General features: G+C 38.2%; 1 pseudogene; it reads left to right on the forward strand.

Annotated features, from left to right (window-relative positions):
* Positions 1-9,214: 9,214 nt before the first annotated feature.
* LOC107528570 (mitochondrial genome maintenance exonuclease 1 pseudogene) lies at positions 9,215-9,912 on the forward strand (annotated as a pseudogene).
* Positions 9,913-18,626: the final 8,714 nt, after the last annotated feature.

The following is an 18,626-nucleotide window of genomic DNA, read 5'->3' on the forward strand; positions in this document are numbered from 1 at the left end:
ACATATGAGTGATAACATACAGTATTTGTCTTTCTCTGTCTGACCTATTTCACTTAGCCTAAGGCCATCAAGGTCCATCCATTCTGGACAAATGGCAGCATGTTACTCTCTTTTTATGGCTGAAATCCCATTGAGCACAGATACCCTTTTCTTACCCATTTATCCATCAGTGGACACTGAGGTTGCGTCCATATCTTGGCTATTGTAATTATTGCCGTAACGAACATCAGGGTGCAGGTATCTTTTCAAGCTAGTGTTTTTATTTTCTTCATGTAAATACCCAGCAGTGGAATTGCTGGATCAAATTATATTTTTAATTTTTTGAGAAATTTTTATACTGTTTTCCGTAGTAGATGTACCAGTTTACATTCCCACCAACAGTGCCCAAGGGTTCCCTTTTCTTTACATCCTTGCCAATACTTGTTATTTTTTTGTCTTTTTGATAATAGCCATTATAACAGGTATGAGGTGGTTGTCATTTGTATTTCCCTGCTGATTAGTGATGTTGAAAACCTTTTCATGTTTCTGTTGGCCATTTGTTTCTCTTCTTTGGGAAAATATTTATTCACATCCTCTGCCCATTTTTTAATCAAAATTATTTTTCAATTAAGTTTTATGAGTTATTTTTATATTTTAGATGTTAGACCCTCATCAAAAATGATTTGCAAATATTTTTTCTCATACCATAAATTGCTTTTTAATTTGCTTCATGGTTTCCTTTGATGTGCAGAAAAATTTTAGTTTGATATAGCCCCAGTTGTTTATTTTTACTTTCGTTGCCTTTGTTGTTGGTGTCAAGTTCAAAACATCATCACCAAGATGGATATCAATAAATTTTCTCATTATATTTTCTTCTAGGAGTTTTACACTTTCAGATCTTATGTTCAAGTCTTTAATATATTCTGAATGGACTTTTGTATATGGTATAAGACAGTGGTTCAGATTTTTTTCTTTTGCATGTGGCTTTCCATTTTCCCCAACACCATTTTTAAATAGACTATCCTTTCCTCACTGTATATATTTGACTCTTTAGCTGTGAATTAATTCACCGTATATTCACAGACCTATTGTTGGGTTATGGTTTCACTGATCTTTGTGTCTATGTTTGTGCAATAACACTGTTTGATTTCTACAACTTCATAGTATAGTTTGAAATGAGGAAGTGTGATGCCTCCAGCTTTGTTCTTTTTCAAGATTGCCTAGGTCATTCAAGAACTTTTGTGGTTCTATACAAATTTTAAGATTGTTTGTTCTATTTCTGTGAAAAATGCCATTGGAATTATAACAGAGAATGCATTGAATCTGTAGATTGCTTTGAGTAATGTGTTTATTTCATCAATATTAATTCTCCCAACCCATGAGCAGAAAATATCTTTCCATGATTTGTGTCTTTTTTGTTTTTTTTCCAATTTTATAGTTTTCAGGGTTCAAGTCTTTCACCCTCTTTGTTCAATTTATTTATTTCAATTATAATATCATGCCATCTGCTAATAGAGACAGTTTTACTTTCTTCTTTCTGATATGAATGCCTTTTACTTTTTGCCTAATTGTTCTGGGTAGGACCTCTAGTTCTCTGTCAAATAAAAGTGATTACAATGTACATCCTTGTATTGTGCTTGATATCAAAGGAAAAACTTGCAATTTTTCACTCTTGAGTATGGTGTTAGCTATAAGCTTGTCATGTGTCATATATAGCCTTCAAAATGTGAAGGTACACTCCATTTAAATCCACTTCATTGCGTGTTTTTTATTTTAAAAAATGTCCAATTTTGTTAATGTGGTATAACATACGTATTGATTTGAATATGTTGACCTATCCTTGCATCCCAGGAGTAAATCCCACTTTATAATGGTGTATAGCCTTTCAGTGTTTTGTTGAATTTTGTTTGTTAATATTTTGCTGAGGATTTTTGCCTTTATAGTCATCAATATTGACATTCATTTTTCTTCTTTGGAGTGTCCTTATTGACTTTGGTATCACAGTAATTCTGGTCTTGTAAAATAAGTTTGGAAGTGCCCTCTCTTCTGTTTTTATAGGAACGTGAGAGGAATTCATATTGATTACTCTTCCAATAATCGCTGGAATTCTCTGGTGAAGCCCCCTGGCTCTAGGATCCTCTGTGTTGAAAGTGTTTGAATACTGACTCGATCCCCTTACTTGTAATTGTTCTGTTCAGATTTTCTGTGTGTCTCCATTTATTTTTTATAGGCTGTATGTTTCTTGGAATTTAAGCTTTTAATCTAAGTTATACAATTCATTCGTGTGTAATTATTCATAGTCTTTTCTTATGATCCTTAGTATTTCTATGCTACCAATTGTATTGTGTTCTCTTTTATCTCTGATTTTATTTATTTTAGTCTTTTTTTTTCTTTTTTAATTAATCAAGCTAGTTTTCACAATAACTATATAACCTAACCAAAAAAATTGACAAAGGATTTGAGTAGACATTATTGCAAAGACATATAAGTGGTCAAAGGTATATGAAAAGATATTCAGCATCCCTAATAGCCCTGCTGGGCATGGCTCAGTGGTTGAGCATCAACCTAAGATCCAGGTGATCAGGGTTCAATTCCCGGTCAGGGCACATGCCCAGGTTGCAGGCTCGATCCCCATTCGGGGGCGTGCAGGAGCCAGCCGACCAATGACTCTCTCATCATTGATATTTCTGCCTCTCCCTCTCCTTTCCTCTCTCTGAGATCAATAAAGATATATTTAAACAAAAAACAAACAAACAAACAAAAAACATCTCTAATAATCAAGGAAATGAAATCCAAAAGCACAATATCATTCATACCTGTTAAGGCAGCTATTATAAAAGAGATAAGAGAGAGCAAGTGCTGCTGAGGAACCGGAGAACAGAACCACGCGCACTGCTGTGGGATGTAACCACTGTAGAAACAGCTGGAGGTTCCTGGGGGAATTACACCTCGACCTGCGCGTGATGCATCAGTCCCACTTCTTGTTGTATATATGAAGGAAATAGCTCACTGTCGCACACAGACATCTGACTCCCGTGTTTCGCAGTATCACTCACAATAGCGAGGACAGGGAACAGCCCAAGTGTCAAGTGTGCACCAGCAGGTGAGCAGTCGTGAACATGTCCATACACGGGCCGCCGGAGCCCCACAGTCAGTCAGCTGATGGAGAGGCCCCGAGACCACTAAGTGTCTGCATCTGAACTGACGACTTCCTTGACTTTGACGCATTACTAGGGTCTCACTCACCTCCCTGAAGACGCCAGGTTCCTGTTATACGGCAAACAATAAAGCAGAACCTGGGCTCATGTTTGGCTTCCACAGACCAGGTAGTGAAAGTTAGTTGTGTGACTAGATTATTAAGATCCTTAATTTTGTTACCTCTTTAAAATCAAGACACTTGTTAAGTTGGAGAATGACCAGGTCCCATTTCTCTTTATGTTTCCCCTGATATTATTTAATTTTTTCCAAGAAGTAAATTAGGAAAAAAATAATTATTCTGTTAAGAAAGGTGGTTAGAGAGAATGTTAACAAGGTGCCTGAAGGAGCCTTTTGTGGATGAGGGAACATTTAACCCAGAGGTAGAGACTGCAGGCCTTGACCTTATTTTACATGACCTTTGGCATTTGACACTGCACCTCAATCCCTTCTTCTATAAAATTAAAATAAAAAGACATGTGCAATCTTTCTGGTGACAGTAAAGATCTCAGAAGATGATATATAGCAAGGTGTGTTTTTTTTAAAGTAAAATGTACAACAACAAATAACAGGAAAAATCAGCTTTAAATTCTAGTTTTTCAGTCCAGTGCAGGAATTTAACTCTCAAATTTCTTTCTTCTCCTAAGAAGTTCATTCGGGCCAAATGATTTAAAATGACTTCGCTTTCTAGCACTACCTTTTCATGTAAAAACTATAATTATATTTTCATTAAAAGGAACATGTGAGCTGTGTCTTAAGGATGCACCCAACATTTACTGGCATCCAAAATTTGATTTTTTAATTTATTTGAGATATAATGGCAAGTGGGAACCTTATATTGCTCTCCACATCAAACGCTTGTTTAAAAAAATCCATCTCCATCAGTCTTATGCTTTTTACAAATCCTTCAATATTGAGAAGAAAAATATGTGTAACAAGGAAAAAGAAAAAACAACAGGACAGCAAAGGGAATTCTGGGGAGTGGGAGACCTTTCCTGGCCCTCACACCTCTGAGCGGGTGCAGGGCCCTGAGGCTACCGAGGAGCCTTTCTCCCGAGCCCGGGAGAGCTCAGGGAGGTGGCCCTTCTCCGTCGGCTGGGCTGGCGCCTGCGTGGCTCCTGCAGCTGGAATGGTGGGACTCCACGGGGCACTGCTCTTTCTGTCGCTGGGCAGTCGCTGGGCTGCACTCAGGAAGGCACTCCCAACAAATGCAAGGTTTTAGGGACTTCCAAATCAGCACAAATATTTTCTGAACCAAAGAGTTTATGTTTTGAAAGGTTTCCACGCCTGGCCCTTGTGGATCAGTGGCTGAGTGTTGGCCCATGAGCCAAGAAGTCAGCGTTTGGATTCCTGGTCAGGGCACATGCCTGGGTTGTGGGCTCAAATCCAGGAGGGGTCATGCAGGAGGCAGCCAACCGATGCTGTTTCTCATCAGTGTTTCTCTCTCTCTCTTTTTCTCTCTAAAAATTAATAAAAACTTGCATTTTTCAAGAATGTCTACAATTTTTTATTGTATTGTTTGCTTTACCACAGAACTCAGCATAATGTAAGCAAGAAATGTGTCTTAAATATTATTGTATTAATGTTAGTGATAAAATTAATCTAACTTTGTAATATTTACTTTTTACCATAAATCAATTGGTATATTTGTTCTAGAATTAAATATATAACTAGATAATTTAAAGAGAAATTTATTTTTTAAGTAAAATAATTTATATTAATTATAATTCAGCAAATACATTGTTTTATATTCTTTTCATACAAAACAATATATTATACAATATATTATGCAAAGTATAATATATATTTTAGAAGCATGAAAATATTTTTGTATACAAAAAGTACAAGAAAAGCTATATCAAGTAACAAAATGTTAAATGGCAATAATAGAACTCTGTCTTTTTATATTACAAATTATTAAATATTCCCTTCCATTTATATATTGTGTTTTATGCAATGTTCACATAGAATCTAGGAAATTGGCACCACGTAGTTGCAATTAGAAGATGAATAAACAGGAGAGTTCAATGGCTTTCTTGATGTTATATTATTTTTTCTCTTTAAATAGACCTTACTTTTTAGAGCAGTTTTATGTTCACAGCAAAAACCTTACAACATGTAACCTCTCTCCTCACAGGCACAGACTCCCCAAATGCACCACAGTGGTATATTTGTTACAATTAATGATCCAACACTGACACATAATTTTCATTTAAAGTCCATAGTTTACATTAGGGCTCAGTCTTGGTGCTGTACATTACATGGGTTTCGCTAAATGCATAATGACATATATCCAACATTATAGTATTATACAGAATACTTTTACTGCCCTAAAAATCTGCTGTGCTCTGTAATGTCTTATTTTTTGTAATACAAAAAATCAAAACAAAACAAAAAAAACACAAAGAAATTGGAAGAGCTGATTTTTGTCACAAAAATAGGCACACTTCACATAACATAAGCTATGTGCTCAGAACCTCATCAAAACACTTATACACATTTTTTTAGTTCTCAAAACCACTCTGCACCATCTATATAAAAGTTAGAGTCTTTTGTGTTAAAACAGAGATTCAGGCCTGAGTAAGTGAGAGTGGACTTGCTGGAAGAGGGCTAGTTTATGGACTCCTAGGAAAATGTGAACGGAGAAGCCTTGGGAAGGGGAGGAAGCAGGACCTCTCCCGGAATCTCCGCAACAGGAGCTCATTTGCTGTCACCACAGCGTTTCTATTACACTGATCAATAATGATGACTTAACGTTTGCACCCTTCCACACAACATTCCAAGTTTCTTGGATTTTAAAAAAGAAAAGAAAAGAAAGGACATGAAGGAAGCGTGTGGTTATCTACACGAGGCCTGAACTCAGCAGCTCTGCAAAGAGCAGTAGGAGTTATGACCGTGAGGCCATGGCAACTAGAGGGCTGCCCAGGGCTTTCCGCGGGAAAGGGGAGCCCATCAGGCGTCTTCAGCCAGCCAGGCACGTTTCACCTTAGCTGCCTAGATGCATGTGCCTTCTACTCCCTACACCCCCCTCACGCACGTCCTCCTTTCCATGTACCTAGAGATATCATCCAACTAAGAAAAGATCAACTATCCTCACCACACAAGCTCGTTTCCACGGGAGAGGATGCAAAGTCACATCTTCACTGAGAACTGATGACAGGACAGCTTCTCAAACCCAAGGGCTGTGGATGACTCATCTTACTTCTAAAGTCAATGTCAATATTCTTCAATTCATATTATTTTTAAAAACCTGAAATATCATATATACTGAAAAGCCCACATCTTATAAGTACACAGCTTGATGAATGATCACCAACTAAACATACCTATTTAACTAGCAAATGGAGCTCAAGAAACAGAACATGATTATCAAGTCAGCAGACGGTCCTCATAGTCCCTTCCAGCTGCGTCTCCAGGAGGGGTCATACTCAGACTAATAGCAACATTGTGTAATTTAATCAGATTTGTGGTTTACAAAAATGTGGCCATGTAGTATATACCTATATTAGTTTGTCAGGGCTGCTGTAACAGACTACCACCCTCTGGGTGGCTTCACAAAAAGTAATTTATTTTCTTACTATTCTGGAGGCTAGAGGTTCAAGACTAAGGTGTGGCCATGTTGGTTTCTTCCGGAGATTCCCTCTTTGGCTTGTAGGTGTCCCTCTTCTCCCTGTCTTCCCAGGGTCTTCCCTCTCTGTGTGTCGGTGTCTAATGTTGCTCTTGTTATAAAAACACAGGTCATAGTGGGTTAGCGGCCACACTAATGACCTTGCTTTAACTTAGTTACATCTTACAGATCTTATGTCCAAGTACTGTTATGTTCTGGGGTACTGGAGATTAGGACTTCAACATATGAATTTGGGAGGAGGCAAAATTCAGCCCAAAACAATACCCTATTTTTGTCCTGGGTGCTCAGCATTATGCCTGTGCAGCGCTTCCAGATCGCTCTGTGTGACTGCGGCCTGATTTACCAAAGCCGTGTGCATTCTGCGGTGGGCAGATACCACAATTTATTTATTCCACCGTCAAGTTATTTGCACAGTTGCTAGAATGGGGCTGTTACATGGTGCTATTGTAAACACCCTCGTCCATGTCTCTAGTGAGCATACGGACGCCCGCCTGCTGGGCAGGCGCCTAGAGATGGGGTTGCAGGCTCTGCTTTACTAAAGATGACGGTGCTGCTCTCATTTATATATTTTTTTAATTCTCAACAGAGGATACTATTTCATTGTTTTTCAGGGGGAGAGAGAGAGAGAGAAACATCAATGGGAGAGAGGGCACATCGATTGATTGCCTCCCGCACACGCCATGACCCGGCCAAGGCCAGGGATGGGGCCTGCAACCGAGATATGTGCCTTTGACTAGAACCAAACCCAGGACCCTTCAGTCTGTGGGCTGGTGAACTAACCACTGAGCCAACCTGGCTAGGGCTCATTTGTATTCTTAAAAGCAAGTATGAGAGCTCCGATGGTTCCAGGTTTTAAAAATGGCATGCAGTTTAAATATTAGGTTTTCTAAGGAGGGTGAAACAAGAATAGCATTGTGATTTTCATTTTAAATTTCCCTGAGAAAAAATGAAGTTAAGCAATATTTTTGTATGTTTAATGGCCAATGGAATAAGCTTTACTTTGTTGCTGATGTTGTTGAATTGTGGTTCATTCTTCCATGGGTTGTCTGTTATTTTCTTAATCTAGATATCGGAGCTCCTAATATATATATTTGAATGAGTTTTGGTCACATTGTTATTAAAATTTTTATTCCGGGATAACTTTAGATCCATATTCAGTTGTAAGAAATATTCAATGCAGAGGCCCTGGCTGGTGTGGCTCAGTTGGTTGAGCATCAATCATCCTATGCACCAGAGATGGCCAGTTTGATTCCTGGTGAGGGCAGCTGGGCTGTGGGCTCAGTCCCCAGTGGGGGATGTGCAGGAGGCAGTTTCTCTGAAGTCCACTTTACCTGATAATAATGTAGTAACTCCTGCTTTCTTTTGATCAGTAGTCGCATGACATAACTTTTTTATCCTGTTACTTTCAACCTATGAACATCATTATATTTGATGTAATATATTATAGTCAAAATGTATTTGGGCCATGTTTTTTAAATTGCAAATCTGTTTTTTAACTGTGAATTTAGTAATTAGCATTTAATATAATCATTGACATATACGTAATTTTAAGCATGCAATTTTATTTTTATTTCTTGTTCCCTTTGTTAAGTAGCTCTCCATTGACTTTTTCTTGCCTTACTGTGGGTTACCTGAAGATTTTTAGAATCTGAGTGTTTCTCTTTGCAGGTCTTCCCTGGTGCTTGCTCCAGGTTTTACGTAACATACATAACTTATCATAGTCCACTGTTATCTTTTACTGGGTGAGCTAAGGAATAAAAACGTGTTCTCCTTTTATAGGCTTTTATCCTACCTCCTTCATTTATGGTATAATTATCTTAACTATTTTATCTGCATGCTTTAAAACCACCCAGACAGTACTGTAATATTTGCTTCCCTGGGCAACTATAATTTGGAAAGGTAGGGGGAGAAGAAATATCTACTGCATTTACTCAAATATTTGCTTACTGTGTTCTTCCTGCCTTCTGTTCAATATTGTCCTTTCTTATTGTCTGCTTTCTGTTTGGAGAACTTTCTTTAGCCATTTTTGGAGAAGCTTAGCTGGCAACAGATTCCCTAGTTTTTCTTTACCCTTTTTTCCTTTTATTCCTAAAGGATATTTCCAATGGATATAAGGTTCCGAATTGACAGTTATATTCTTTCAGAACTTTAAAAATGTTCTGCTGCTCCCTTCTCGCCTGTATGGTTGTTGAGAAATCTATTGACATATGGACTGTGTTTTGCTTATAGGCAAGGTTTCTCTCACTGCTTTTCAAATGTTTCTCAGTCTTTGTTTTCACACATTTAATATGATATGTCTTTCTGTGGAGTTATTTGAATTTATCTTTTTTGTGGTTTGCTGTGCTTTTTGATTATGTAGGTTCATGTCTTTTGCCAACACTATTCAGGAAAGATACTCTACTTTATGAACCTATGGGTCAGTGTAAATCCCAAAGCAGGATGAAGAAGCAAGTGGCACAGGGAGCGGATTCCTCTCTTCAACCAGACAGAAGCTTGAAACTGTACGCAGCACATGATACTGCAATTCCAACAAAAATCCCTTTGCAAAGGAGTAAAACACCAGTGTGACCCAGTCCTGCAGCCCACCCTGACATCAGATTTTATATTTTGAGAAGTGGAAACAGATGACGATTCTGGAGCTGGAGAGAACGGCTCTGCAGAATGTACTTTAAACACATTTTTTCAAGGAAAACTGTTCCATGAAGCATTGGAAAGCGTACTTTCACCCCAGGCAAGCTTAAAAGGGAGATAGGAAAGTCTCCTCCATTCTGGCTTCATCAAAAAGGTCCAGTGTATTCAGAAAGTTGTCAGTGGAGTCCTAGCTCTTGAAAGTGCTGTTCACCAGGAGAACTTAAGGCATGTGGGTGTGCAGGATGTGTGGCCCAGTGTGAGCGCAAGCTGTGTGTGATTGACTGGACGACACTGGAGAACCAAACGTTTCATTGAAAATGCATTTGAAATCCTGCTGCGGCAGGCAGTGGTGCAGCTGGGTGCCGTCAGCCAGGAAGCCAACTATAGCTTTCAGGCTCAGCGTGGCTCACTGTGGTAGCCCACAAAGACGGGTCCCCTGGCCACTGCCTTTCATGGACACAGAACTCTGTGTGGTCTAATCAAAGTGGTTTCTTTGATTAGAATATAATTAGAAGGAAAAGAACAAGGCTACTCAGAATGCTGATTAGGAGGCAGGGAGCTCTTTGGGAATATTCAGCACTTTCTCACCATTTGGGAAGCTGTGTCTCGTTTACTGTGACCTGAAATGGAAGTGACACAGAATCTGAGAGTGCATTAACACAAGCAGAAGTATTAATTTGTTGAAATTTATTGCAAACAAACAGACTGAAAAGCCAGAAAAGTTTATATTTAAAGAAGTGGACTTTAGCACGCAAGAGACCAACTATGTTACCTCGATTATAATTTACATCAACAAGGGAAGGCCAGCAGGAAGGTCACAGTGTTAAAGGCTCTCCAATCCCTGGAGGCCTTTGTGTGTCCAAGGCAGGATGCCCAGCCTTTGACCTGAAACGGGAGGTCAGCGAAGCTTGGTGTGCCAAGCATTTTCCCAGGTACACCAGGAGGGAAGGGACACCCAGCCCAGTGTGGGTGTGGAAGTGTTACCGGGAAACCCCGGTGGGGCTCAGGGCTCCCTGTGGCTGTATCCAATTCAACAGAGCCAGGGTTGAATCATATAAGGTGTTTATTGAGAAGACCAGCCAACCAAAAAGAGAGGGAGCCTGCAAGCATCCAAAACTTGTCTTAAGGAGTGGCCTGAGGGACCTGGTTATATGGGGCAAACTGAGGCTGGGGATGGAATGCAGCTTGCGTGCAGTCCTGGAAGTCATTCATTTGAGCTTAGTCACCTGGTGATGTCTTGATAAGGTGATATCTTAACCCACTGTTCACAGCTGAGCCACCTCCTTAATTGCTTCAGTCCAGGATCAAAGAGAGTGCAGAGTGCAAAGGTCTAGGAGAAAGAAGCCTAAGGAAAAAAAGAAAACTTAAATCTCTGCTCACATAAGTATATGTCTTCTACAATTTTATAAGTAATATAATTATATTTCAGATGAATCCAGGTGCTCAATATTTGGAAATTATAAGTGCCCCTATCACAAGGAGAACTTGCTTTAGCCAATTACTGCTGCCAACATAGTTTCCCAAAACTTGGTTTAATATCGGGGTCTCTCTATATTTCTTTGGGAAATAAAGCTTCCATTTAACAATTTTGAAAGATAATATGTGATTCCTTAGCCTCAAGTAAATATCACTCTCTGGGAAGGTGGGCCTATTTGCCAGATCATTGGTAAAACCCCTGGTCAGACCACGAAATAAACCCAGAAGTAGCTAGACCCCAGCCTGAGACTCATAATTGTAGGTATTTTAGTAGCTATATTCTGGTTTGAGTCAATGAATCACATGCATAGAGAAAAATGTATCAATTGTGGAATTTTTCAGCTATGGGAAACAATAATGCAATCTATTCATTTTTTCTGTGTTTGATAAAAATTATTAGTTGTTGCTGGGTTCAGGAAATGTATATAAATTCCCACCATAGCCCTGGGGGAAGGTTCCCTGTTTTATGCAGTGGGTTAGCATTTAAATTACACTTATCATCTTAAAGTCATACAGTGCTAAAAGTACTTTCTTTTCTTTCATTAGCCATTAGTTATAAGAAAGTAGATAAAGACGTGAGTAAAGTAATAAAAAAGAGATGTGTGTAAAGTGTTCAACTATGATGATTGCTGATGTTTCTATTTCCTTTTTATTATTATTTTTAATATATCATTATTGATTTCAGAGAGAGGAAAGGAGAGGGAGAGAGAGAGAGAAACATCAGTGATGAGAGAGTCATTGATCGGCTGCCTCCTGCAGGCCCCCGACTGGGGATGAAGCCCACAGCCCGGGCATGTGCCCTGACGGGGAATTGAACCCGCCTGGATCCTAGATCGATGCTCAACCGCTGAGCCACGCCCGGCCGGGACCTTTTTATTATTTCAACTTTGCTATATATGTATACGAAGGATATAGAACAAATATATATATGTTATGAGTATATATGATAAATACAGCTATGTTTACCTATATTGCACACAGGTGTGTTTTATCCTATAAAATACACATGCATTAAGTATAAAGTTGAATCAGTTCTCACAAATGCCTAAGCCCTCTGTAACTTGCTTTTATGTCTGCAGTGTTGCTATGTCTCTTTGCTTTAGACATGGTCTCAGCTGGTCCATATTTTGCTATTCAGGGGAAAAAAGCTTTTTTTAAGAGGCAAGTGCTCTGCCTATAAACAATGCAGTAGTGCTTACTGTTGCTTTTAACACTGGACAAAGGATTTCAAAGGAAGAACACTTGCCCAGTGTGTATTATAAACTTTGGCTCCCCATGGGCTCCCTGCATACTTGCTGCTCTGATGCTATGAGGAGCTGAAATCGCCCTGGGACAGGCTGGGCTTCGGAGCCGAGTGGTGTAATTTATTGAGGTGAGTGGTGGGAGCGTTCTTCCCTTGGGTTAATAAAGCCTGCGCCCACACAGTGCAGCTGCACACAGACCGGGGAAAGCATTTTGAGAATGAGCCAGTAGATGTGGTAGAGAGCTACCTTTCCCTGGACCACTTCAAGGCCCTCTCTGTGCTCCGCACAGGTGGCTAAGCCGCAGCTGTCCTGCGGGGTGGGGTGGGAGGCGGCGTCTTCCAAACCCGCGGGCCTGCTGCTTTGTTGTTCAGTTCACAGCAGAGCCAGGTCTTCCATTAACAATGTCAGTTTTCCAGAAGACACGCATATGGTCATAACGATAAAAATAATTAAGTGCTAACAATGTACAAAGCACAGTTCTAAAATCTTTACATACGTCAATATTTTAATCCCCGCAGTAACCCCCTAGGCACTGTCATCGTCGTCACCTGCTCTTGCAGAGGAAAACAAGGCCAGAGAGGTGAGACAGGCTGTCCAGCAGTCAGTAAGTCTGTTAAAGGCTTGAAAGATTAAGAATTCATTTTTTTTTCCTTTTTATTGAATTTATAGGGGTGACGCTGGTTAAAAACGTTACAGAGGCTCCAGGTGCAAAGCTGTACAACGCCCCCCCCCGTGCGCTGTGCTGCGCGCTCACCCCCCACTCACCATCCCGCACCCTCACCGCCCGTGTGCACCCACGGGTGTGTCAAGGCCAAATTCCGTACCTATCTCTCCAGTCTGAAGGTGGTGTTTCGGAGCCAAGCTCGGCTCTATGGTTTGATGTAAAACATATAGATGACCTATAATTATTATCCTGTCAATACACTTTTGATGGTACAGGGGATGATTAATACGTTTGCGGAGACACTGAGTTTAAAACATTTCTGTACTGGCCAAAGTGAAATCTATGGTTGTCCGAACTAGATAGCATCTGATTTACGGTAAGTGCTTCATATGATCATCAGGTTCCAAAATGGCAACTCTTCCAGCTCCCCCATAAGTGGATATCAAGCTGCCAATATCAATCTCTGGGTTTCTCACAGAATATTTTATCTTAGGAGGAATTTGCCTTGCTTAAAAACCATAGGCGTCCTCTTTAAATCTCCTATCAGGCTTGTCCTGTGTCACCCTGAACTGACCAGAACAGTGCAGTCACTCAATTTAATGAACCAAATTCTAAGGGAATATTATAATCCATAATTTTCATTGTGGCTACGGGAGAGTAACAGAAAGGAAAATACTTTTTTAAGTTCCTATATTATGTCAAGCACTATGCTTAAGAAATAAATGATAATGATGAGGGTAATAAATGATATATAATTCTAGACCTAATAATAATCGGTTAAGTATTCACATATCTCATTGTGGAACCAGTAAATCCAGGACAATATTTTTACTGGATATTATTTACAATGGCAACTTGAAATTGAATCATTTTGAATATTAAATACATACAAGATAGTCCATCACAACTGTCTCAATTTGTTTTAAATAATTAATGAAACAAAGCCAGTGAACTGCATTTTTCCTTTACCTGAGTTAAAAAAGAACAGAAATGCCTTTACTATAGTAGTGCACTGAGAAACAGAAGGAGGTTTTTCGTCCTGTTTGTGTGTTTTAATCACAAGGGAAAAATGTAAAGTGAGAGATTAAATCAAGGTTGCAGTGGAGGTAATGTTAAGTTACCCAGGGCTTCACTTTCTCTTGAGGATCTGACTTGCTTTCATTCTTACATTTATCATAGTCTTAATCCCTCCTTACCCCCTTTCTTTCTCTCCTAAGTAAAACTAATTCTCAGAAAATAAAACCTGAAAAACACATTTACACTAGATCTTCTACTGCTCTCCGTTCTGATGAAAGATTACATGGTGTCACTGAAACCTGCATAACCCCGTTTAAAGCAGAGTTCTCTTGGGAACCTGCTGTCTCATGGAGAATATAAAGACCCTCCTTCAGGTACTAATTTATAAATGTTTTTTAATTTATGCAAAAGAATTTACATACGATAAATTTTATACAATTTAAATGTACAGCTCAAGGGTTTTGGGGCAAGTCGCACCTAGCAGTATAACAACCACCATATTCAAAACAGGACATTAAAAAAGTTAAAAACCTTTGATAATAGTAGTACACCTGCCACTATTATGAAAGCTGTAAATACAAACCTTCAGTCTAGAGCAAAAGAATAAATACAACTTTTTTCTCCAATTGTGATATTTAAGTCATTTCCATTTGTGGCCCAAGCCTGGAAACTAACTTTATTATATTCCATATCCTATGACACCTAGTAAGTTTCTCCTCAAGAGATGCATGCAGGCAGTGTGACCTTTAAAGTTAAAGATGCAATATCTTCCTCTAGTGAATTCTTGGAGTCCCCTCAGACACAAAAAGGTTTCTATTAAGATCTGAAGTACACTTAAAATCATTAACCAAGAATTGTATGTGTTTCTCTCCAATAGCCTAAATGCTCTACACCTCCAATATCCAGAATAAATAGATCAGACAACAATGAAATTGCATAATTATAAATGTCAACTGAGGGAAATCAGAAAACAAATGTCCTTTTATAAAGAAGCGGGCAATTTAAAACTGACTGCATTTTGTATTTGTTAACAATAAATGACTTAAGGCCTGAGAAACATATACAACAAAAGCAAATTTTTTCAGTTCACAAAATGAGATAAAGGAGAAGCTTGAATAGGGTCTGGTGTCTTCACCTTAGCCCAATACTAGTCCCATTACACTAAACCACTTCTGCATATGTGTGAAAACCAAGTTTCTAGACTTTTTCTTGAAAATGAGCATATATATGATTGATTTATTTGGTTGACATGAAGTATTTCTTCATAATATGTACTATTATTTAATTCTGTCAAGGATTGTAGTGGGTTTAAGTTTTACTCTACCTGTAAACTAACAAGTATCCTGACATGGTTTTGTGGGTGTTGGCAGAAAAACATGGATTCTGGAAACAGTCAATAGACAGTTTATTATTCATAGAAATAACAGTGGCCAGAATATCATCATTTTTGCTTAGTTTTCTAAAGCCTTAATTAATTCCCATAGAGTGATAGAAAGAGAGCTAAGAGATACCTTCATATGCAAAGTGTTGTTACAGGAGAAGAACCCCAGGTTTTGGGAACCCAAAAATTTTATAATGGACTGTAAACACACATGCACATTTTCCATGGTGGGAAACATTAAATTTATTAGACTGGATAGTAAAGAAGTCTACTCTCTGCTCTAGAAGAAGATACAATCTCTATCTTCCAATTCCATTTGAATTAGAAATAGCCATGAAAAGATAGCCCTTTAAACATTCTTTTAAAAAGGCCTTAGTGCCTCTGTTCACCAAGTATGAGGAAACATAATAGACCCATGGAAACTTATCTCTCAACATGACCTACTAAAAGAAAAACTAAAGTATAGATAAAGTAACCACTTTTCTTCAACTACACAGCATTTGAGAAATTCAAAGCAGGCTATCTATAAATTTAAAACAAATTTTAAAAGCATTGAACATGTGTGTATGATATATATATATATTAGATGTATATAACCATAAATGCATGATATATATTAGTTATACAGGATATATAAAGGAAATGACACTTAAGCTATATATTTATTTATAGATGATACATACATATCTATAACTATATGTCATTTATATTATCTGTATCTGCTTATATCTATATCTACCTATATCTATCATCTGTCTATATATAAAGGATACAATTAGATTTGAAGATAAGATATACTAGTGATTTTTAAGTCCCCTTCTGAGTCTTCTTTGTGCATCTGTTCTTAGAATTTTCAAATAAAATATATATAAATTATATCTAATTAAATTATTTTAAAAAACCCATAACACTTAATAGAAACATTTTTCCTGTGCTACAAAAAAACATTTTAGTAAAATATTAGATGCTTAGCAATTCAAAACTATATTAAAATGTAAATGATCATGTGAAGAGACTGTTATTGTCAACAAGATTTAATTTTGAAATAATGTAATCCACATCCATTTAGCTAATGCATATGAGCTAAATGAAAGGCATACACATTTAATTGTTATCTTTTAGACCATGAAAATGAGTGATGTATGTGCAGTGTCATATTTATACATATATATAGCATGGGGCAAAAGTAGATATAGAGTTGTTCATATTGAAAATAGTACAACAATTAATAAATAATAGTGCAAGAATAAGCCCTGTTTCTCATACTCATAGCTATAAACCCACTTTTGCCACACCATTTTTATATATGTATGAAAATTAGATAATCTAATAGATAGGACTGCTGAATCTCAAGAATTGTAGTATTTACATGTAATCACTCAAGGAAATGCTAGCTGTCAACTTTCCCCTTGTCTCCCAATGCGATTTCTTAAGTAGAACAACAGAAGTGAAAATTTTATGCTGATAATTATCTTGTTCATTATTTCTACTGAGAAAATTAAATACTGAGAATATCTAATATCTAAACACCTACTCAGGGCACAAATGTACTTGCTTCTTCCTTCACTCCTTACAAAGGATTCCTGGGGTAGGTTGTTTATTCCTATTTTACAGATGAGGAACCTGAGGTTTGAGTGTCATGCTGAGTGATGGAATTAGAATCCATGATATGTAACATCGGTGCATTGCCTTTTCCCCCAGTCAAATTGGCCTTATTTTTTTATATTTCCAATATGCATCTAGGTAATACATAAAATCTGAAAAATTTAAGAATAAGTGTTGATGTAGCTGAGTATACCAGCAACAGTAAAGATACATACTAACCCTGCCTCATATATGGAAACTAACGTTTGTGAGGCAAGGACAGGTAAGAATGTTTACGCAAGAGGAATTAGAGCCAAGGCCAGGATCATACATAAGTGCTACATATATCAGATAAATTTAGGCTGAGTTTGATCCTGAAATAAGAGTCTATTAGTTTTCTATTGCTGCTATAGTAAACTACAACCAAATTAGAGTATTAAACAACATAAGTGTATCATCTTGCAGGTCTGTCAGTCAGAAATGTGAAACAGTCTCACTGCACTAAGATCGAGGTGTCTGGGGCTGTGTTCCTTTCTGTAGGGTCTTTGTAGGATCCAGATCCTTGTCTATCTTAATTTCTCAAGGTAGCTCACACTCCTTAGCTCATGGACCCCTTCTTTCACGTTTTAAGCCAGCAAGGGCAGATTGAGTCCTCCCACTGCATCACTCTCACCTACTTTCTGCCATCTTTTTATGGTGAATTAGGTTGAGTCCACCCATAAAACGCAGAATCATCTTCCCATCTCAAGCTTAATCACATCAGCAAGGTCCTTTTTGTTATGAAATGCTACATATTCACAAGTTCCAGAAATGAGGGTATGAATCTTTTGCCTACCACAATGAGCAAGGCCTAAAAATACAGAAGAAATATGCCCGGCTGGGCGTGGTTCAGTGGTTGAACATCGACCTAGGATCCAGGCGATCAGGGTTCGATTCCCAGTCAGGGCACATGCCCAGGTTGCGGGCTGCAGCCGATCAATGACTCTCTCATCATTGATGTTTCTATCTCTCTCTCCCCCTCTCCTTTCCTCTCTCTGAAATCAATAAAGATATATTTTTTTAAAAAAATACAGGAGAAATATACTGATTAAAGACAGGCTGTCAGACTGAATGCAAAAGAAGAAAGAAGACAGAACTGTATGTTTTCTAAAAGAAACCTATATAAAAAATTTTAAAAAGACTCAGATAAAAAGTAAAGGGAATCTTTTTAGTTTGATGTAGTCCCATATGTTTATTTTTTTCTTTTGTTTCTCTTGCCCTAGGAGATGTATCAGTGGAAATTCCACTACGTGGGATGTCTGTGACTTTATTGTCTATGTTTTCTTCCAGCCCAAGTGCCCATCAGTAGATGAGTGGATAAAAAAGCTGTGGGACATTTACACCATGGAATACCACGTAGCTGTAAAGAAGAAGGATCTTGTACGTTTTGGGAAAGTATGGATGGACCTGGAGAAAATTATGCTAAGTGAAATAAGCCAGGCAGAGAAAGACAAACATCACATGATCTCACTTATATGTGGAATCTAAAGAACTTAATAAACTGATGAACAGAATAGATTCAATGACATGGAAGCATAGATGAGACTGACAAATGTCAGAGGGAGGGAGGAGGGCGGGTGGGTGGAGGGGGAGAGAGTAACCAAAGAATTTATATGCGTGTATGCACACCCCAAGGACACGGACAATGGTGGGGAGGGGTCTTCGGAGGGGGGGTGGGATGGGGTGGAATGGGTCATTGGAGAGATAAAGGGCCATTTGTCATTTTAAATTAAAAAAAAAGAATTTATGGGCATTGTCCAACTAAATGAAAAAAAAATAAAGGGAAAG

This window comes from Miniopterus natalensis, chromosome 8 (assembly GCF_054644295.1).
Source record: "Miniopterus natalensis isolate mMinNat1 chromosome 8, mMinNat1.hap1, whole genome shotgun sequence".
Taxonomy (NCBI): Eukaryota; Metazoa; Chordata; class Mammalia; order Chiroptera; family Miniopteridae; genus Miniopterus; species Miniopterus natalensis.